We start from the raw sequence: 22423 nt of genomic DNA on the forward strand, positions 1-22423 counted from the left end.
TCTTTTTTTTTAATTTTTTATTTTTTTTTTAGCTTTTTTTTTTTTAATTAGTTGGAGGCTAATTACTTTACATCATTACAGTAGTTTTTGTTATACATTGAAATGAATTAGCCATGGATTTACCTGTATTCCCCATCCCAGTCCCCCCTCCCACCTCCCTCTCCACCCGATCCCTCTGGGTCTTCCCAGTGCACTAGGCCCGAGCACTTGTCTCATGTACCCAACCTGGGCTGGTGATCTGTTTCACCCTAGATAATATACATGTTTCAATGCTGTTCTCTTGAAACATCCCACCCTCGCCTTCTCCCAGAGTCCACAAGTCTGTTCTATACATCTGATGAAGTGTCTTAAAAGATTGATCAATGATAATTTCCCCGTGTTTTCTTTTATCTTTGGCTCTTCCCATTCAGTTTGTTGTTGTCCAGCTGTTAAGTTGCGTCTGACTCTTTGCAACCCCATGGACTGCAGCACACCAGGTCTGCTGTCCTTCACCGTCTCCTGGCATTTGCTCAAATTCATGTCCACTGAGTCAGTGATGCTATCCCATCCTTTGCTGCCACCTTCTCCTTTGGCCTTCAATCTTTCCCAGCATCAGGGTCTTTTCCAATGAGTCAGCTCTTCACATCAGGTAGCCAAAGTATTGGAGTTTCAGCTTCAGCATCCATCCTTTCAATGAGTATTCAGGGTTGGTTTACTTTAGGATTAACTGGTTTGATTGCCTTGCTGTCCAAGGGACTCTCAAGAGTCTTCTTCAGCACCGCAATGCGAAAGCATCTTCTTCAGTGCTCAGCCGTCTTTATGATCCAACTCTCCTATCCACACATGACTACTGGAAAGAACATAACTTTTACTATGCGACCTTTGTTGGCAAAGTAATATCTCTGCTTTTTAACACACTGTCTAGGTTTGTCATAGCTTTCCTTCCAAGGAACAATTGTCTTCCAATTTCATTTAGTAGGCCCGACATTTATTGCATTTATTGCTCAGGATACACATGAGACAAAGATTTTCGTAGGAACAGTCAAGACGATTCCCATACCACCCTTCCTCCTCCCCAGATTTCTGAACATTCCACACCCAGTAGATGCTACTAAGGATACTGGTTGCTCTTTTTAATATTTCAAAGGAAAAGAAGTTGTCTCATGCTCCAAACTCCTTTGCTTGCCCTAGTACCCTGGGTCTCTCTGCTCATCACCGTTGGGGAATTAGCTGGAGCACTCGAGAAGTTCGCTTGTTTCTTCCCGCTGTAGGTCACACAGCCATACCCTCGGGCATCATATCTCATTTGGCTGCACAGACTCTGTGGTACCCTCCACACACTACATGATTTCTACAATCAAAGAAGTGGAACTATTTGTTATGTAGGCTATTTCAGCAGTAAAAGATGATCCCAGGATCTCAGAAGACCTTGGGGTCTCCACAACTGTTATTGCCAACACCTTGTTAAAGTTTTTAAAGATAAAGTGGAAATTATTCCTTCAGGACCACTTCTTCTGTGGTCCTGGACACCCATCCTCTTTGAAGTCTTACCACCTCATTGTCTTTCTCCAACTCAAGTGTGAGATCATGATTGAGGAAGATATTGCTTTTCCAGATCATATTAAGCATAAAACACATGCATGAAAGTCTGTAAAACTGCACAAGATATAGAAAAAGAATAGATGAATCTGACAGAAAGTATTCTCCTATACTTTGCAAACTCTAAGGGACAATAGAATATTAATTTCTTAATTTTTAAATATAATTTCTTAACCTCTTCACTGTAGTTCCAAAATATATGAGACAACTTATAGTAAAACATATATTTAATAAAATACTATAGGTAAAATGAGACCATAAATAATGAGAAAGAACTATTCCCTCCCTATGTACTAATATTTTTTTGCCATAAATAAATATCAAGTAAGAGTCTGATTTTCTCAGGAATGAGGGAAAAATGTGCGACTCAGTAATTTACATAGCTCTCACCATAAGCATGAAAAAAAGCACACTGGATTCCTTAGGGAAACAAAGATTTTCCTGGCAAGAATTTCTCAAAAAAATTCTCACTTCAGACCTGCTATAAATAAAGAGGAACATTTTTGCTCCTCTCCTGGAAATCATCCCATCACAAAATCTGGGCCTTTTAATCAAATGTTATCTTCTCAGTGGAGAACTAAGAAACCTAAAGAAGAATTATAAATTTAAAGAGTGTTCCTTTTTGTTAAAAATAATAATGTTTATTATCATATAATTATTATTACAAAATTTAATACTATTTTGAAATGTAGGGAAAAATAGGACAATTAAAATAGAAGTTTGAAAATAATCAAGGGAAACAATGGAACTGGCCTAGTAATTAAGCCAATTAAATTAAACATGATTATCAGAAAAATGGCATAAAAGAAGAACTCGCTATTAACTAATAAGAAGTCATTTTATGTTTAAATCATCTCGGATGCATCTTTCTAATGTGTTAGTTGCTCAGCTGTGTGTGACTCTTTGTGACCACAAGGACTGTAGCCCACCAGTCTTCTCTGTCCTTGGAATTCTCTACCCAAGAATGCTGGAGTGAGTAGCCATTCTCTTCTCCAGCCTATCTTCCTGATCCAGGGATCAAACCCAAGTCTCCTGCATCGCAGGCAGATTCTTTACCATCTGAGCCACCAAGAAAGCCCTTTCTAAAACAATATCAAAGATTGTTTCTGAGAAATAGTAGTTAAGAGAAGAGTGAAGGCTTTCATAATAGAGTGTGCAGAAAATAACTGCCATAGGAATTTTTCCAGAGTGTTGTCTGAAGCATTTGTCTATCTCCACATCAGATTCCCAGTTCTGAATATACAGTGTGAAATGATCATATTAACCAATCATTCCAGAGCACTCAAGATTTTGCAGCTCTGCAGAGTGAACTGTTTCAAATACAATTTGGAATTTCATTTTAATTTCCATTCTGAGAGTGAAATATCAAATTGAGTCCACTTCAACCTGGATCTCACTCAAAGCACTCTAATTACCCAATTTTTCCCCTGTGAGGACCAGTAGATGATGTCACCCTCAAGAGGGATTCATGGCCAGAGAGACTGAAAACTAAGGTAAACAAGTGTGAAGTGGGAGGCAAGCAGGGAGACCCAGCAAGCAGCATGAAGAGCATTATATGTCGTTGAGCAGCTGGTGGGAGAGCTGACCGGTCCCTAGAATAAATTTCATTTGATCAGAATGTATTAGTTTCTTAATGTAGCACTGTATTCTGTATGCCAACATTTAATGAATGTTTTTGCTTTGATATATGGGAAATACAGATCTTGGTTTTCTATTTTGTGCTGCATTTATGAGGTCTAGATATCAGTGTTAGACTTGTTGCAGAAAAAAAAATTAGGATGTTTCTCTTCCTTTTCAGTGTTCTGAAATAATTTAAAGAGTTACTCTCTGGTCTTTGAAGATACACTAGAAACCCTATGAAGCTATCTGGGCCTAGTGCATTTGGTAGCACATTTCCTTAATAGCTTTTGCTCCTCTTTCACTGGAATTTGGTCTTCTTAAATTTTCTGTTTGCAATGGGGCCAATTTCAGTCAAATGTATTTCCTTAAGAAATTATTTTTTTCCTTTATTTTCATCATGCTTAGTTGCTCAGTCATGCCCGACTCTTTGTGACCCCTTGGATTATAGCCCACCAGGCTCCTCAGTCCATAGGATTCTCCCAGCAAGAATACTGGAGTGGGTAGCCTTTCCTTTCTCCAGGAGATCTTCCTGACCTAGTGATTGAACCCCAGTCTGTAGTTATTTGCATAGAATATTACAAGGTAGTCTCATGATTTTTAAGTTGTATTCCATTCCTGTTGTTATTTTCTTGCTGTTATTCCTTATTTTGTAGCTCCCTTTTCTGGTGATAAACTTAATGATTTGTCTATGTTGTTAATTTTCTTAACAAAACCAGAATGTAGATTTATTAATTATATCTATTGTCTTTCTATTTGTTATTGATTTGTTCTTCACATTTATTATTTCCTTTCTTCTATATATTTTTATCTTGTTCTAGTTTTTGAACTGAGAATTTAATTAATTAATTTTCAGTCTTTTATTTTTCTAATGAATTGGTTTAATATTGTGAATTTTCCTCTGATCATTGTTTTAAATATATTCTTGTATTATAGTGTTAAATATTAGTTCTGTTCCTTAATTTTTTTTTTCTTCTTTAGAGACTGACAAATATTATTCTTTCTGTGCTTTTCTCCCATTTTAGCTATTTTCTCTTTGACCCTTTCATTTTCATTCTCATGATTGTTTTTCTGTCTTTCTTCAATAACTCTTATTAAATTGTCATTTGAATCTATTTTTCCTTGGGCATCTTACAATGTGTCACTTTATTTGTGAGTCAGTTTTATCTTTGTCTTGATTTCTCTCCTGATTTGTCAACTTTATTTACATGTCTTCCTAGTGTTTTGTCCCTTTTGGTTTTATTTTTGAATTTTCTGGTGCATGTTGCCTTTATGTACATTATTGTTTGAGTATATTTAATTCTGTTTGAAATATTAACTTACAGTTTTCTTCTCTTTCATAGTTTCCCGGCGGCCCCCCCAAAGGGACCTTTGCTCATTTAATATATATGAGATTCTTTTCTTGATTTTCTACAGTCACTCTGAATGGATTTGACTTTCCATTTGTTTAATTTTGTAGCATGAGATATTTTACATGCTTTCGAGTTAAAAGAATCCTTGTCTATCAAAGTGCAGATGTTTTGGCTAGTTTGTGAATTTGTTTTGAAGGGGTGTGTGTGGTGCTAGTAGGGGTGGGGAAATGTATGTGTCTCAAATTCTTCTTCTGAGAATTTTCCGGTTTTTCCTTCAATGAAAGAAAAAAAAGTGAAAGTGTTAGTCACTCAGTTGTGTCCGACTCTTTGCCACCGACAAGCTCCTCTGTCCACAGAATTCTCCAGGCAAGAATACTAGAGTGGTAGCCATTCCCTTCTCCAGGGGATCTGCCCAACCCAGGGATCAAACCCAGGTCTCCCACGCTGCAGACAAATTCTTTACTATTTGAGTCAGTAGGGAAGCCTCTTTTTCTTCAATGCCCTCTGCAAATGGTGCTTTCTCTCTCTTTCTCTGTCTCTCATCTTTTTTGTGTCCTACAATCTATGCATTTTAAAAACTATCCCTTTCAATCACATCTTCAGATTACACTGCCTTGTTAAATTCAGCCTGCCACTTGTATACTGAGAAATCTCCCCTACAATCCACGCTTAGATCCACCCGTATACCCTAGACTGAGACTGAGGCAGTTTGAGAACAAATGTGGCCCCCCTGCACTAGCTTCTGTATTTCTTGTGCATTTCCCCACAGTTTTTCTTGATACCTTCAAAAACAGCGGGGGCCTCTCCAAGCAGCCATGCATTTGGGATGGTGCTGTGGGAGTGTGAGAGATTCTTAAGCTGGGATTTGTTGTTTTTCCTTTCTTTCTTTTTTTTAATCTCAGGGGCTTTTCAGAGTCAGGCATCAACTCTCTTCAAGGGATGCTAAGTATGGAATTTCCACGTAGACCCCATTTTCTCCCTGTTGTTTCGGCTTGTTTTGTAATGAGGAGGCTCATAGCTGTGCTGCCGTCATTGACTTCGGCTGCCCGTAACTCTGAATGTCTTTGATTTAAGAGGAAATTTCATCATTTCACCACTTGGCTCCTGTCCTTATATCATGATTCTAATGATATTTTTGTTACAGTTATGCCTTCCATGACCTTTTGGATGGTAGAAATTAATAATTAAAAAGCAAGAAGACTGGCTTGAGAAATAAAATTTTGCCCTCAGTCTATTTCCTTCTTAGTGTGGTCATTTTCTTTCACACCATAAACATATTCTCTATGACATTTTACCAAAAGCTTTTAGAAAAGAATAAATATAGTTTAGCTCTCTTGATCCTCACATAACCACTGTGAAGTGTTTTCTATCTCCACTATACAGATTTAAAAACCTGATACTTAAAAAGGCTAAGTGTTTTGCCCAAGGTCACACAGTTAGTGTCAAAGCCAGGAATTTAATGTCACTTCTATGGCAAGTTAAAAGGAAAAAAACACAAGAAGCCTCCAAAAATAAACATGCCATATGTGTAGAAACATTTCTAAGGCATCATGGTCTTTTAGCATTTTTTTAGGGTTTACTTAATTAGTGAGTCGGTAGTATTAAGTCTTGATTCAACAGCAGTTTTGACTGTAGACTCAATTCTTTCCAGTCCATGCTAATACAAGGAACTCTCTTTGCTAAAAAATAGGGCAGTTCAGCTTGAGATTTATTTTTCAGAGTAGATAATACAAGATAGAATGCTTAATCTAACACAGATAATCCAAAGTTGATAATTGTTTAGTATCTGATATAACTTCTCTGAGACAATCAGTTTCATTTCTAGGAATGGAAGTAGGGACACTTCTTTGCTTAACTTTAGACCTGGACACTATGAGACCTAATGGAGTTTTTTAGATAAACATTAAGTTTGAAATGACTTAGTTGAAAATGTTTTCATTAACTTGAAGCAACTGAGTTTTAGAGGTAAAGAAAATTTTGTAAATCACCTCTCACTTACTTGCCAAGAACTAAGGCCATTCTTTTCTTGCTTTAAATGTAAGTGCCTAACCAAACTTTTCAGTAAATAATTCAGTGATCATCTTCCCCTTTGTTCCCCATCTTTTACATGCTTTATACATTAAAGACTCATCATTTTAAATAACACTTAAATAACTTTTCTCCATAGCAAATACTAAGAAGGGATCAAACCCGGGTCTCCTGCATTGTAGACAGATGCTTCACCATCTGAGCCACCAGGGAAGTCCCCTAAAGAGAGAAAACCATGCAACACAATTCAGATAACTCCATCATCAACGTCCAAGGAATTGTGCATAGAATCCTCTCTTAGTCAAATGAAGCCAAATTCTTCACAAGTTGCTTCTGAAAACTCACCTATAGCAGAAACTTAATAGTGACTCTCATTTGAATATCTTTGTATCTTAAAGTGTCTCAAAGAAAAAGTAAGAGAGGATAAATATAGCACTTTGGTAAGAACACAAATGCTATGCAGTAACTCACACAGAATGCATTTATACCACCTTCTTGTAGCAATTCCAATGCTCTTTTAGCCTCAGATGTCAGCATAAGGTCTAGTAGGGCAAACACTGCAACGGGATCAGAGTTTCAGAGCTTCTCTTCCACTTCCACTTCCAGTGTGGCTCCCTGGATGGGGGGGAGTTTTGGCGGAAATGGATACATCTATATGTATGGCTAAGTTTCTTTACTATCCATCTGAAACTATCAAAACATTGCTAATTGGCTACATTCCAATACAAAATAAAAAGTTTATAGTAAAAAAAAATGGACAAAAACTTTTCTGATTTATAAAAGTAGGAAAGTTGGAAAATACATAAAAGCATACAAAGAAGATAAATATCATGCATAATCCCATTATCCAGAGAAACAATCATTTTAAGGTATACACTATATATATATATTTATATATATATACATATATATATGTATACTTATATATATTTATACTTATATATGTTTCGACCTAGCTGTTTTTTGTTAGATTTGATGCATGTGTGCATGCTCAGTCATGTCTTTCTGCAACCCCATGGCCTGTAGCCCACCAGGCTCCTCTGTCCATGGGATTCTCCAGGCAAGAATCCTGGAGTGGCTAGCCATTTCCCTCTCCAGGGATCTTCGCAATCCAGGGATCTAACCCACATCTCCTGAACTGGCAGGTGAATTCTTTACCACTGAGCCACCCGGGAAGCCACTGAGGTATAATTTACAAACAATAAAATTCAACCTTAATTTTAAAAAAAATTAACTGGAAATGAGTGAAAATGCTAACGGAGCTCTGTGTGTTGGGCATTCACGTTGACACACACAATGTCTTCTTTCCTAAACATGGTTCTATCAGAAGGAAATGTTGTATAATGGAAAAATCCTCTTACGTGTCGTTTAATGAAAGAAAATTCCAAGAAGCACCCTTACGTGCGTGGGAACTCGATGTGCCCACATGCGCATGCGCGTGTGTACACAGGAACGCGCAGCCTGCATTTGGAATATACTCCCCGAGGCAAAGCAAGGACCTGTAAGCAGCACTCGTTTCCTGTTAGCCCTGGAGAGTACAGAGCCAGCCCTGTGTGTTATTAATGGATAAAATCTGAACAGCGGCCAACCCCAAGGTGAACCCTATGCATTTAAAACATTTCATCAGACAGCTAAGTTTTCTTTCTTTCTCTCTCTCTTTTTTTTTTTTGAGCTGTGGATATCTCTCCAGCTGCCACTCAATAGATCCCAGCAAAAGAGAGCAATGGCTGGGCTCACTAATGTGCAAATTGATAGTATGAGCTCTCCACCCAAATGTAAACAGCCCTGTGTTTCTTAAGCGTCAGTATCACAGGCTGGCTTAGTGCGAGGGGAGGCTGAGAGATTAACCCTAGAGGCATCTGGCACAGGGAGATGGGAAATGGGAGTCACTGCCCAGTCTGCTGAAAGCCTGACCCCTCTCTAGCAAGTTGGGGTTGCTGCTGGTCAGCCGCTCAGCTGTGTCCGACTTTGCGACCCCATGGACTGCGCACGCCAGGCTTCCCGGTCCTTCTCCATCTCCCGGAGCTTGCTCAAACGCACGTCCTTTGAGTCGGTGATGCCATCCAGCCATCTCGTCCTCTGTTGTCTGGTATTCTAGTCGAATTCTCATGGCTAGAACCAAGACATTTATAGACCATAATGACTTCAGTAGTTAGTTTGTAAGGGTCAAGGAGGAGATGCATATTTATAAAATTAGGCAGAAACAATTTTAAATTGGTACTTATTTTATGATTTGGTTGTTTGTTGTCTGCTTAGTGTCTGAAATGACTTGAGGTGTGTGTTGGCTGTTTTTTTTTTATTTGCCATTTGCCCAGATTCATTTTCTGCCCTGCCCCAGTGTTGTGCCCAGACCCTCATGGACTGCATAACCCTGGCTACCTGACCAGCAGCTTTCCAGTGGGGCTGGAGCAACAGGGGACCCAGGGAGAAGCCTGGAAGGCAAGGAGAGACGGACGTTGTCATATTTTTCCCCTGTTTCCTCCTGCTGTGGGCCACCTCTGTGGTGCTGGCTGGGTCCCTCCAAGAAGGCAACTCCCAAAGACGGACCCGTCTCCAAGCCGCAAACCTCACTGCTCTACTAACACGATTTCCTTTCGTTCCCTTAAGGTAATCCTTTCACTAAAAACTCCTGTGCTGTCTGAGTTGGAGTCTACTTTCTGCTATTAAATCAGTGAGTATTTGTAAAATGTTTACAACAGTTCTTGATGCATAGCAAGTGCTCTTTATGTGGGTTAAATTGATAAAACTGACCATATACAATCCTAATACTATGTTCAGAGGAGTATAGTACCTTGAGTGTCTGAACTCATTCAAGAGCCTACACCTGACATAAAAGTGTATGTGGAATCAGGTGGTTAATAGTCAGGGGAAAGGCAAATCCCCCAAAGTCACCAAAACAACAATAACAAGAAAACAAAGAGTTGTACACGAGTATCAGTTGTATACAACACACCAATGTTCGGTTTCAAACATTGTTCTCTGGGCCTCGAGGATGGTCCCTTTCTGTGATCATGCAGTGAACATTTAACTCTGCATTTTATACTGATGCAAAATCAGTTTCCGTATTGCAAAGATAGAATCGAGAGCAATATCCCCCCTCCTGATTAAAGAGAACAAGACTCTATGTCTGAGTCTCCACTGCTGCCCTGGAAATAGGTTCATCTGTACCATTTTTCTACATTCCACTTATGAGCATTAGTATACAGTGTTTTTCTCTTTCTGACTTAGCACGAGGGGAACAGGAGGGTTGGACAAATTGGGAGACGGATAGACATGTATACACTACCGTGTGTAAAACACATAGCTAGTGGGAAACAGCTATAAATATGCCCAGGGCTCAGCCCAGGGCTCTGTGGTGACCTAGATGGGTGGGATGGGAAAGGGTGGGAGGGAAGTCCAAGAGGGAAGGGGTATAATATGTACACTACAGCTGACTCACATCACTGTACAGCGAAATGAACACAGCATTGCAAAGTAATTATACTCAATAAAAAAAAGAGTCCCTTTCACTTGTAAAACATTTTTTTTAAAGTAAAGAGAACAAGACCAACATGGTATGTGTATAACAAAACAAAAAGCTTTATTGATAAATCCCAGCTCCTTTCAGATGCAGCATGGAGGAAAAGCAGGAAAGAACAAAGCTTTAAGAAAAATAAGAAGTTACAGGTCTCACCCCTGACCCACTGTCGGTGGAGACCATGGCAGTGGGCTGTGCAGGCAGCTGTATTTCCTCTAGGACTTGGGTCTGCCTTGTTTGTTGGGAGGAGCAGGGAAGAGTGATTCAGCAGTCCAGCAGGTGAAACAGAAAAAGTTTAACAGAGAATGTGTGTCCTACTACCCCAGGCTATAATGAGGCCCTTTTTATAACTGAACACAATTGTTCTTTCTTATCAAACTTGGCCAAGTTGTCAATGTCTCATCTGCCCATGCAGAAGAAAATCAGCAATACTTTCCAAATGATATTGCTAAAAGCCAAGCCCTTCTTACATCTTCAACATAGGCTGTACACCAGAATTCAAACTGCTACACTATTAGCAAGTTTTGTTGTAAATGTATCTCTAAACAGATTGTCCTGGGAAATGTCTGTGACACATTCTGCATTGCAAGCCTCCATTTGTTTTTCATGGCACCCCATCCATCAGGAGCTGACCTCACCTCAAGATCTCATACATTTTCCCACCTAGATCTCTACCCAAGTGTAACTTTTTTAGTCTGGAACACTGCCTTGGGAGTTGTAACAGAACAGACTGTGGGTAAAACTCAGTGGCATGGAGAATAAGGATGCTGGGGGATTTATTTTAAGTCTTGCATAAGAAACTGGAATTAGCAGTTTGTATCCTGTCCTTGCTGAAGTGTTGTCACTAAGGCCGGTGGCAGACACACCTCTTTGATATTCTAATTTAGTTGGTAATTGTTGGTTCCCATAGATTCATGCAAGTGTGACTGTGAGCATGCACACACACCCACACACACTCCCCGCATCCCATACATCCCATTCATTTGCCAAGACAAACAGTACTTTGACTCTAAACTCTTAAGGAGGAAAAAAAAATATTTTCCTAAGTGCTAGGAAGGGAGTCATTTGTAAAGCAGCCTGTTTTAACAGAGTTAAAATTGAGCTCCTTTTGAGCTCAGGGCAAATAAGAATAAGACATGTTTCTAAGATAGATACCACTTTTTTTGAACGAAGGAAAGACATTTTAATTAGTAATTGTTAAACTCTGAAATAAAATAAACTCATGATTTTAAGAATAAAGAAACAGAATTAATAATACACAGTAACAAGACCCAAAATGAACTGGTGAAGGCACAGTGGAAAACAGTACAGAGGTTCCACTAAAAAAAAAAGAAAGAAACACTAAAATAGAGGTAGCATATGATCCTAGATACACTTCTAGATACATATCCAGAGAAAGTTGAAAAGATACATGCTTCCCCAAGTTCATATGCAGCTCCATTTAGAATAATCAAGACATGGAAGTATCCTAAGTGTCCACCAACAGATGAATGGATAAAGAAGGTGTGGTATGTATGTACCATGGAACATTATTCACCCCTAAAAAGGAATAAAATAACGTCATTGCAACAACATGGATGGGCCTAGAGATTATCATACTAAGTGAAGTAAGCCAGACAGAGAAACACAAATATCATATGATATCCCTTATATCTGGAATCCAAAAAATAATGAAATGAACTTATTCACAAAACAGAAATAGACTCACACATATAGGAAAATATATATATATTTACCAAAAGGGAAATGAGGGTGAAGGGTAAATTAGGAGTTTGGGATTAAAGAATATATTATATAATATATATTAAAGAATCTATATATAAAGGACATATATATATATATATATATACACATACATACATATTCACTTTGCTTAACACCAGAAACAAACACAATATTGTAAATCAACTATAGTTCAATTAAAAAAAAAAATCTCAGGATCATTCCAGGCTCATTTTCCTACTCCATAGTTACAACCAATAATGATTGTTTATTTTTATATATTTTTAAAGAATTATATCCATCTCAGTTGATTTTTTTTTTCCTTTCAGTTCTTTTTCGCTGTCTTCTGGTCTGCAAGTTTTCTGCTGAGAAATCCTCTGAAAATCTATTGAGGATACCTTGTAACAAGTTGCTTTTCCCTTACCTTTGAAGATTCTCCTTTTGTCTTTGTTTTTGATTACAGTGTCTCCCATGTGGGTCTCTTTGAACTCTTTCTGCTTGGATTTCATTGAACTGATTACATTTGTATACATATTCATGCTGTTCATCAAGTTTGGGAAATGTTTGGCCATTATTTATTCAAATAAGCCTGTTTTTCTCTCTCTTCTCTTTTTGGAACTCCAATGATTCATATATTGGTCCACTTGATAGAGACCATAAGGTCCTTAAGCTTATTCACTTTTCTTCATTTTTTTTCTTTTCTGCCTCTCAGATGTGATTATTTCAAATTTCTTTATGTTTGATAATTCTTTTTTATCTACTTGTTTGAATCTGCTCTTGAACTTTTCTAGTGAATTTTTCAATTCAGTGACTGTATTTTTCAGCTCCAGAATTTGGCTGTTTTCTTTGCATAATGTCTATCTCTTTGATGATTTTTGTTGTTGTTGTTCATATGTTGTTTTCCTGATATTCTTTTGCTCCTTGTCCATATTTAAAATATGTTTTAAAGTGTTTGTCTGCTAAGTCTGCAGGCTGAGTGTTTTCAGGGTCAGTTTCTGGAGATACATTTTGATACTTGGAAAGGGTCGTGTTTTCCTGTTTCTTCCTATGCCTTGTGACCTTTGTTGGTAATTGCACGTTTTTGTACATTTCAAAAACAAAAAACAGCCACTCCTTTCAATCTTATATACTGGCTCTGAGTAGAAGACCCTCACTGGTCAGCTCAGGATGAAAACTTCATGTCTTCTGAAGCCTTTGCCAAGTAGGTGTCTTCCCTGGGCTTGTGTGAATTGAATTTTCCCTTAACATGGTTATTTTTAATTATTTTAATTTTACTATGAGTCTCTCTTTTTTTTTTCTTCTTCTTCTTGGAGCTTTAGCTAGTCTATTGAATTCCTATGTCTACAATCTCTGACTTCCAGATGTCTCTAATTTTTAATCCCCTTATGGTTTTCATGTAGCTGTTTCTTTTTGCAGTTATGTAACTATGCCAGTTCCTTCTGATATCTTTTTCTACCTTGAGATCTGAGCTTCTTTTGGCCATCTTGGCATCAAATTAGGTGAAACAGAGATCAATCCCCGAAGATTCCTAACAGATTAGAACAAATTCAGTCCACTCTGTTCTCTCTGTTTTGAAGAAGGAACTGGATATTAGGGTGCTGTCTCCTCCTCTACAATATCAGGCCAGCGAGAGGAAGGAGCAAGGATGAGCAAAAATGTGTGAATTTTTCTACCATTTTAAACATAATTTTTTTCATTTGTCTTGGTCACTATAGAACTTTGACTTCTAGAGCTCCTATAATTAGTTTGTTTTTAGTTGTTTAGTTAATGTTTCCATGGGAGAACAAGGGTCTAGAATTTCCATGCCTGCAATATTGCTGATATAACTCCAAGTTCTATGGATTTTCACAGATTTTCCAAAAACTTCCCTCATGCTATCCCTCTGTAATCATCCTTTCCATCCCATGCCTAGACCTTGGTGACTACACTGATGTGTCTCTTAAACACAAATAGAGCATACCATACCTCAGTTCAGCTCAGTTCAGTTGCTCAGTCATGTCTGATTCTTAGCAACCTCATGGACTGCAGCACACCATGCTTCCCTGTCCTTCACTGTCTCCCTTAGATTGCTTAAACTCATGTAAGTTGGTGATGCCATCCAACCATCTCATCCTCTGTCATCCCCTTCTCCTCCTCCCTTCAATCTTTCCCAGCATCAGGGTCTTTTCCAATGAGTCAGTTCTTTGCATCCGGTGACCAAAGTATTGGAGCTTCAGCTTCAGCATCAGTCCTTCCAATGAACATTCAGATCAAAATATCCTGGACACCATTCTAAATCAATCAGTTCAGTTCAGTTCAGTCACTCAGTCGTGTCCGACTCTTTGCAACACCATGAATCACAGCACGTTAGGCCTCCCTGTCCATCACAAACTCCCAGAATTTACTCAAACTCATGCCCATCGAGTCGGTGATGCCATCCAGTCATCTCATCCTCTGTTGTCCCCTTCTCCTCCTGCCCATAATCCCTCCCAGCATCAGGGTCTTTTCCAATAAGTCAACTCTTCACATGAGGTGGCCAAAGTATTGGAGTTTCAGCCTCAGCATCAGTCCTTCCAATGAACACCCAGGACTGATCTCCTTTAGGATGGACTGGTTGGATCTCCTTGCAGTCCAAGGGACTCTCAAGAGTCATCTCCAGCACCACAGTTCAAAAGCATCAATTTTTCAGTACTCAGCTTTCTTCACAGTCCAACTCTCACATCCATACATGACCACTGGAAAAACCATAGTCTCGACAAGACAGACCTTTGTTGGCAAAGTAATGTCTCTGCTGTCTAGGTTGGTCAAAACTTTCCTTCCAAGGAGGAAGCGTCTTTTAATTTCATGGCTGAAATCACTGTCTGCAGTGATTTTGGAGCCCAGAAAAATAGTCAGCCACTGTGTCCACTGTTTCCCCATCCATTTGCCATGAAGTGATGGGGCCGGATGTCATGATCTTAGTTTTCTGAATGTTGAGCTTTAAGCCAACTTTTTCACTCTCCTTTTTCACTTTCACCAAGAAGCTCTTTAGTTCTTATTCACTTTCTGGCATAACGGTGGTGATATCTGCATATTTGAGGTTAGTGATATTTCTACCTGCAATCTTGATTCCAGCTTGTGCTTCCTCCAGCCCAGCGTTTCTCATGATGTCCTCTGCGTGTAAGTTAAATAAGCAGAGTAACAATATACAGCCTTGACATACTCCTTTTCCTATTTGGAACCAGTCTGTTGTTCCATGTCCAATTCTAACTGTTGCTTCCTGACCTGCATACAGGTTTCTCAAGAGGCAGGTCAGGTGGTCTGGTATTCCCATCTCTTTCAGAATTTTCCACAGTTTATTGTGATCCACACAGTTGAAGGCTTTGGTGTAGTCAATAAAGCAGACATAGATGTTTTCCTGGAACTCTTTCAATCAATACATGTACACAATTACTTAATAATGCTTTAATGAAAATATAGTTTTACATAATTATATCTTTAACTGACCTCATGTACAAGTACAAAATGACTTTTACTGAGTTTTTCAGATAGTACTGCAATAAATATTGGAGAATAAAATGACAACCCAGTCCAGTATTCTGGAAAAATCCCATGGACAGAGGAGCCTGGTGGGCTATAGTCTGCAGAGTCAGACATGACTGAGGGACTGAGCACCGCAATAAATGTATTTACAGATATAACTCATTCATCACTCGTGTTAATATTGCTGTAGAATAATTGAAATTTCTGCATCAAATAGTATGTGGATTCATAATGTTAAAGATATTTCCAAGTTATTATCCAAATTTTACCACAACTTTTACTCTCAAAAGAGTAAAGTGACTTTCCTTCTATACATTCATTAACAATGAGTGAAATAAATAGTTTAAAAATTTGAAAATCTCACAAGAGAAAACTGTCATGTAATTTTGTTTTATTTTTCATTTGTCCAAAATGAACGCAGTTGGCCTTTCCCCCTTTATTTAGTCATTTGTTTTTATTTTCCTGAGGGTTGCTCCTTGAATCTTTTGCTTATTTTTATATTTGATTTTTTGCCTTCTAGTGTATTCATGAAATTAGTTTTCCATCTGTCATAAGTTTGTTTGTTTTTTTTTTTTTCAGTTTGCTATTTGTATTTTTACCTTACTTGTGGTATTTTGCCATCAAAATTTTCTAAATTTTATGTGCTTAGATTTATTTATCTTTTCCTTTTTGGCTCATATGCAATACTTAGGAAGGAACTGTTTTTAAGAATAAGTGCATCTCCTCCAATTAATTTGAAAGGGTAGTTTTATAAACTAATAAATTCCCTTATACAATTAGATCAATTTTTGAACCCTATTTGTTTGATCTGTATATTCATTAGTCATATTACCAAATCTCTTTAATTATTGAACCTATATAAAAATATTTTATTATATGCTTAGGTTAGCCAAGCCTCCTACTAGTCTCATTTCAGAAAAATCTTACTAATTCTCAAATGTATTTTTATGAGCTTTACAAAAATAACCAGATAAAAATAAATTTAAGTAAAAATGACAACAATAAAAATGCATAATCTTATTAGAAATATGTTTAAAGATAAATATTGAAAAATACAGATATATATATAATAGATGTAGATTTAGATATATATTACTAAGAAAAATTTACACCTCTTTTAAGGACAACAAAAGAAGACATGAATAAATGAGGAGAAATAATTTGTCCTTGACTAGGAGGGGAATATCATAAATTTGTCAAATTTTCCTAAACTACTAAATAATTACTATTTAAACCTAATCAAAATAGCAACAGTTTTCTTTTCAATTTAACTAAATGTTACTGAAATTCATTTTTCAAAACTGTTTGCCTATTATTAATTGTTTCCTTGGCAACACAAATAACTGTCTGAAGCTTTTGAGTTAAGGACCTAATTGACTTTTTAAATAAGGTCTTTTTTGTGTTCCAGTGTTTGGTGGTATGTTTTTGTTTTTCCAGCTACATATGAACATAGACATTGCATCTTTATCTGTAATGTAAATACACATATTATATGCTGACCAGCTGCTAAGAAAATAGAATCTTTTTTTTTTTTTTTCTTAATAGCTATATCTTTTTTTCTGATCTAGAGCCCCAGGACATTTTTTAAGCCCAAATGCCACATATCGCCGTGCAATGAAATGCCACTGTACCTTTTTTTTTACTTAAACTGTAAACTTCTCAAAAGCAAGAATCTTAGCTTTTATTCTAATCCACATTCCCATATAAAAGGGCTCAAGGAACATTTATATGGTGATCTGAGTGCAAAGCTTATATATGTTTCTAAAAAATACTTACCTTCTCCTCTGTCTTTTTTCACTTCTTCATTTGATTTTTGTTCGTCTTAATCAGAGAAAGTATGGTTATAATTCTAATATGTGTCTTTAGGAGAGAATCTGTGAAAACAACAGTTTTTCAATGACTCAGAGGAATTGCATCAGTGCCCCATGATGGTGAACGGGACTTCTGTGGAGGCCACTGAGTGATGCGTTCTCTGCTGTGGACATGTCTCTTTGAACCCTGGGGCTGCTCCACTAAAATCCCAGATCTTCTTCTTGTTTACTGAGGTTCACATCTGCTTGCTCAGGCTGAGGCACACTTTTACTTGTGACTCATATGAGGGAACCAAGATTTCCCACTTGAGCCTCCCTAAGTGCCAAATAGTCTTTGTAACCTACATGCAGTGAGCGGGTGGGAAAGTATGCTAAATGGTGAAGGACGGGGGTCTTTCACCCCATCAGGCTGCCGAAACATCTTGTACGCAGATCTCAGAGGATTCACGATGAGAAAGTCATGCTACACTGGAGCAATTATTGAAAATAAAACAGGAAAGGGGGAAGTGGTATTTAGCTTTTGAATGTGCTATTTTCTCACAATTTTTTTTCCCCTAGAGTTTGCATGGATTATGGGCAGCAAATCATGGATATAAATACCTGTGTACATGCTTTTATGGCTACCCCAAAGCTGAGACATTATGTCTCTCTTATGCACATGCGCACACATACACACAAACACACAAATCCATGATTTTACTAAACTAATTATTTTTACTAAAATTCCTTCTAGTTCCTGAAGTCGAAGGCATTAACTATTGGAATAATCAAAGGGCAAAATGTTTACATTTTTAAATGTCATACTTAGCTGCTAATCATTTCTCTTCAGTTGGAGAGATCTGGTTAAAATTGACCCTGATCAAGAAGTTGCAAATAATTATTACCTTCTCCCTCAAAATATCAGGAATAAAGAAAATAGTTGTTTCAGCAAACATGTATTGTAGATGCACTACGAGCAAACAAAATCACCTACCAGTGAGAAGAGTAAATCAGGGAAGGGTCAACGGTGGGCCAGTCACAGACAACAAATGACTTGTTAAGCTGTAATGTAGGTATTAATATTCTAATGACTTAAAATTTTAGTGAAACATTTACTACAAATCCTAAAACCAATGTTTTGAATATCTAAAGCAAGACTTATAAACCATAACCGAAGATAGGGATAAATTTGTCTGCATTAAAACTAAGAACTTCTCTTCACCAGATCGAAGATTATGAACACATTTGTCCACACTTTGAGAAATGGCTTAATATATGGCCAAAATTAAGGCAAAGAATTGAAGAAAAAGCAAAATATATAATTTTTAAATATAAAATATAATTTCATGCTTTTTTTTCAGAGATGTTTTTACTTTTGCTGTGGTTATAAATTTAAAATTATAAAATAATTCCACTCTCTTTTTACTTTTAAGTTACATTCCACCCTCTCTAGTGCAGTGTTTGGCATAGGGACGCTACAGAATAAATCAATAAATGTTGAGAGGAACAAAAATAGAAAAAAAAGAAAGAAAGAAACACTATTACTCAATTCTCATTATTAAAGCATTTAGACATTATTTGTATTTTTCCATGGAAGAGTTATGAACTATGAGGAGAACCATCTTGTTTTCCTGTCAAAAGAGTCAAAACGTGAACACTAGCTATTTTAATGAATGTGTATCAATGTCGCTCCATGAAGTAAAGTATTCTCAATATCTGTACTTGGCATTTCCCATCCTAGTCAAAGCTCTTTCTTCTTTTTAAGTGTTTGACTTCTCCCCAGGGCAGATGTTATTTCTGAATATTTCTTCATGTGGATCCACTAGAGACTGTTGGGCATTATATATTTATGGAAAAGAAATTTCCACTGGGGAGCTTGGTACTCATGAGACCAGATGCCAAATGGCATTTTACTCCCCATCCTATTGCTTGCTGCTCTCAGGTGGGTGTTTTAAATGTCATGTGACTTTGCTGCCCTCCTGTGGCTGCTCCTTGGGGTGTCCAGATCTTAGTTATGCCTGCAGGTTCCAGGGACCCTTTCACTAGGTCACCCCCACATTCCACTTGCTGTTCTTGGTCTCACATGGGTGACTTACCTCCCATCTGAATGGACTGAATGAACAAATGTTCTACCAAGGTGTTCTGCACATTTTTTTCCTCCAGTTTCACCCAAGAGTTCAGAAGAAATAGGACCGCAACACATTGGTCTTCCAGTAAACGATTTATTTTTCCTTTTGACTTTCTTGTTTTCTTGCTCTAGGGTAAGAGTGATCTGATATTCCACGGCAGGGATCAGCAAACTCACTGATAAAGGACAAAGTACTAAATACTTAGAATACTTTTTTAAGCAATGCAGTCTCTGTCTTGACTGACTACTCAACCCTGCCATTGTAGCAGGAAAACAGCCATAGACAACATAAATGAATGTAGATGTGTTCCAATAAAACTTTAGTCCATAAACTTGATTGACAAGAGAAGGTGAGGAAGGATGGTCTTTGGGTACACCCCACAAAGAGCTGTTTCCCAACTCTTATTCTATAGTTATTTCCTATTATATCAATGCTGAACTAATAAATTGATAAATTAAGTGATAAATAACACATTTAAATGAATTAATAAATGGCTCTTTAAATATAAATATGTATTTCTAAATATTCCATCCATAATTGAATTTATACAAATATACACACTGGTTTGCCCAAGCTGTACACTACATTGTTACATTTTTTAATTGCTGTATGGCTTCTTCAGGTGACTTCTGCAAATAGCTAGCAAGAAATCCATTACAATTAATCTATATACACGACTGTTTAGGAAAATGCTTCTCCACAGAGAAGGATGTCTATACTTACCAAGGAGTTCGATATAGTTCCTTTTTTTCCTTTAAATTGTTAATGACTCACATTCATTTAGCTGCTGGGTCCTGCTGAATTGTTTTCTAAGTATCTTTTCAATCTGTCACAATCTTTAGTTCAGACTTCTAGATAAGTTTCATATTATTGAAAATATCTCAGGTGTATTTTTCTGTTCTGCCTTTAGCCTTGCATTCTATGTTGTTTAGCCGCTAAGCTGTGTCCAACTCTTTATGTGGACTGCGAGCCCATCAGGCTCCTCTGGACTCTAGCTTCCCAGAGAGAAATAGGAAGAGTAGGTTGCCATTTGCATCTCCAGGGGATCTTCCCAACACAGGGATCAAACCTGTGTCTCCTACATTTGCAGATGGATTCTTTACCACTGAGCCACCCAGGAAGCCCTTACATTCTATATCATCATGTAGGTGAGTGCCCAAATTACCTTCTTATAATGCAGATCTGACTTCATCTCTCTGATCTAGTGACTTCTTGGGGGTCAATCCAAATTGTTTAGAATGCCACAAATCTTTCCTTTTTTTTTTTTCTTGCAAGAGTTACCTCTTGACAAGCTTATTTCCATGGTTCTTAGCTCTAAACATATCAGGTTTTTCATAGTTGCCAATTTCATCACACTCTTTCATTAAGCTTGTTTTTACACCACTTTTCCTGGACAGCTTGATTTTCTCTGCTCCACTTTCCAATCAACACATTTTTCTCTCCATCTATTCCTTCGTTCCACCCGTCATTTTATCAGTATTTATGGAACATGCATTTAGTGACAGCGTTCTCGGTACCACAGGCACAAAGTCTTTCCTGACCTGCTTGCTTGCACATCAATGGTCCTGTTGCCCCAGTGCCCTGTGTACATACTTCTATTAGTGCTTATTATGCTCTGCGCTAATTATTATTTCTGTGTTTCATTTGTTAGACCATAAACTCCTGAAAGGCATAAGTACTGCCTTAGTAATCTTCCTATTTCTAGCACGGTGCATTTTTACAGTCAGCAACCAATAAGGATTGAACAAACACGTGAACAAATGAATGAGTGAGCGAATAGACTAATGAATAGCTTCCACACTGACTGATGAACAGAAAGCGTTATACTCCATTTAACGTTACCCAAATAACAAGATATGTTGCTGACATGAGCTGAACACCAGAAAAGAGGCTAAAAAAAAAAAAGTGACTGCTCCTCAGACCCTCCTTCACTGAACTGAGATACCATAGAATCTATATTTTCAACTAGTGAAGTATTAGAAAAAATAATAATAATAATCGACGCTTTCAATCTCAATTAAGTAATAGCTCCCCCTACTGATAGTGGGGCAAGTAGGGAACCTCAAAATCACCACTATGCTGCATCTCTGTGAGCCAAGTTGGCAAGATCTGAAAGCAAGGCGATCCAAGGATCAGGCAGCCTGCTAGACTTCACATGCCCAAGTGAGAGGTCAGGGGCAGGGCACTGGCTACGCTAACAAAGCAGTCCCGTCCTCACCCAAGGACAAAGGGAGCTGTAATTTTACAGCAGAGAGCATTTGCAGTTTCCCTCTTCCAACAAGTCTTTAAAAATGCTGATCTGAAAGACTGAAGCAACCCACTTGAGACTCATTTTCAGATGGCAAAAGTTCTGAAACCCAGACTGCAAAATCTCAGGAAGCAGCTGGGTTCCTAATTAAAACAAATCGTTAATAGATTTAGCAGTCCAAATTTATGCACTTCAATTAAAAATGCTATTGCAGTTGGTGTATCTGAGCAAGAGTATATGCGTGTGTCTGTGAATGCATGTGCAAACAAATACGCCTACACACTGGGCTCGGGGTATTCCAGAGTTTAAGAGGCAGTTATAAAGCCTGGGTCAACATTAAGATACAAAGGTTAATTGAATCAATTCTTAATTGTTTTGGTAACTTCCTTGAGTCTCCATACATGTTTCAAAAATAGTTGTGTATGGACAAATAGAACTTTCCTACCACAATTCTTTCAAGAAGACATTTTTTAACGGTTTTGTAAATATTTTTGAGAAGGTATTATTTCCAGTTTAAATAAGAAGACTCTTTGAGTTGCACAGTGTTTTTCTGAAGTTAATCCAGCAAGTCAGTGGAAAACACCTTAACCCTAGTGATCAGTTATTTATGCACATCAGCAGGACACTATGCTTCTGGGTGAACAAGCCTAATTTTGTCAATAAAATGGGCATCCTTCTCTTGGCCATGGGTTATCAGAAAACATACCAAGCCATGATTTATGATGCCCTTAAGCAGAGCAATTAACACCCTCCTCACCTGGAAAAGGAGTCACTTTGTCTTCTTTCCATTTAGCAATCGCTTCTCTTACGTACCTGGGTGCTCTTGAGGCACCAAGTGCTCGGGATAGGAGAAGAGTCCTGAGAACCAGCTTATGGAAAAACGGACCCTCAGTCCTGCTTTAGCAGAAATCACTTCACTGCGTTTATCACAACAAAGGTGT

The sequence above is a fragment of the Odocoileus virginianus genome, chromosome 16 (genome assembly GCF_023699985.2).
Source record: "Odocoileus virginianus isolate 20LAN1187 ecotype Illinois chromosome 16, Ovbor_1.2, whole genome shotgun sequence".
NCBI lineage: Eukaryota > Metazoa > Chordata > Mammalia > Artiodactyla > Cervidae > Odocoileus > Odocoileus virginianus.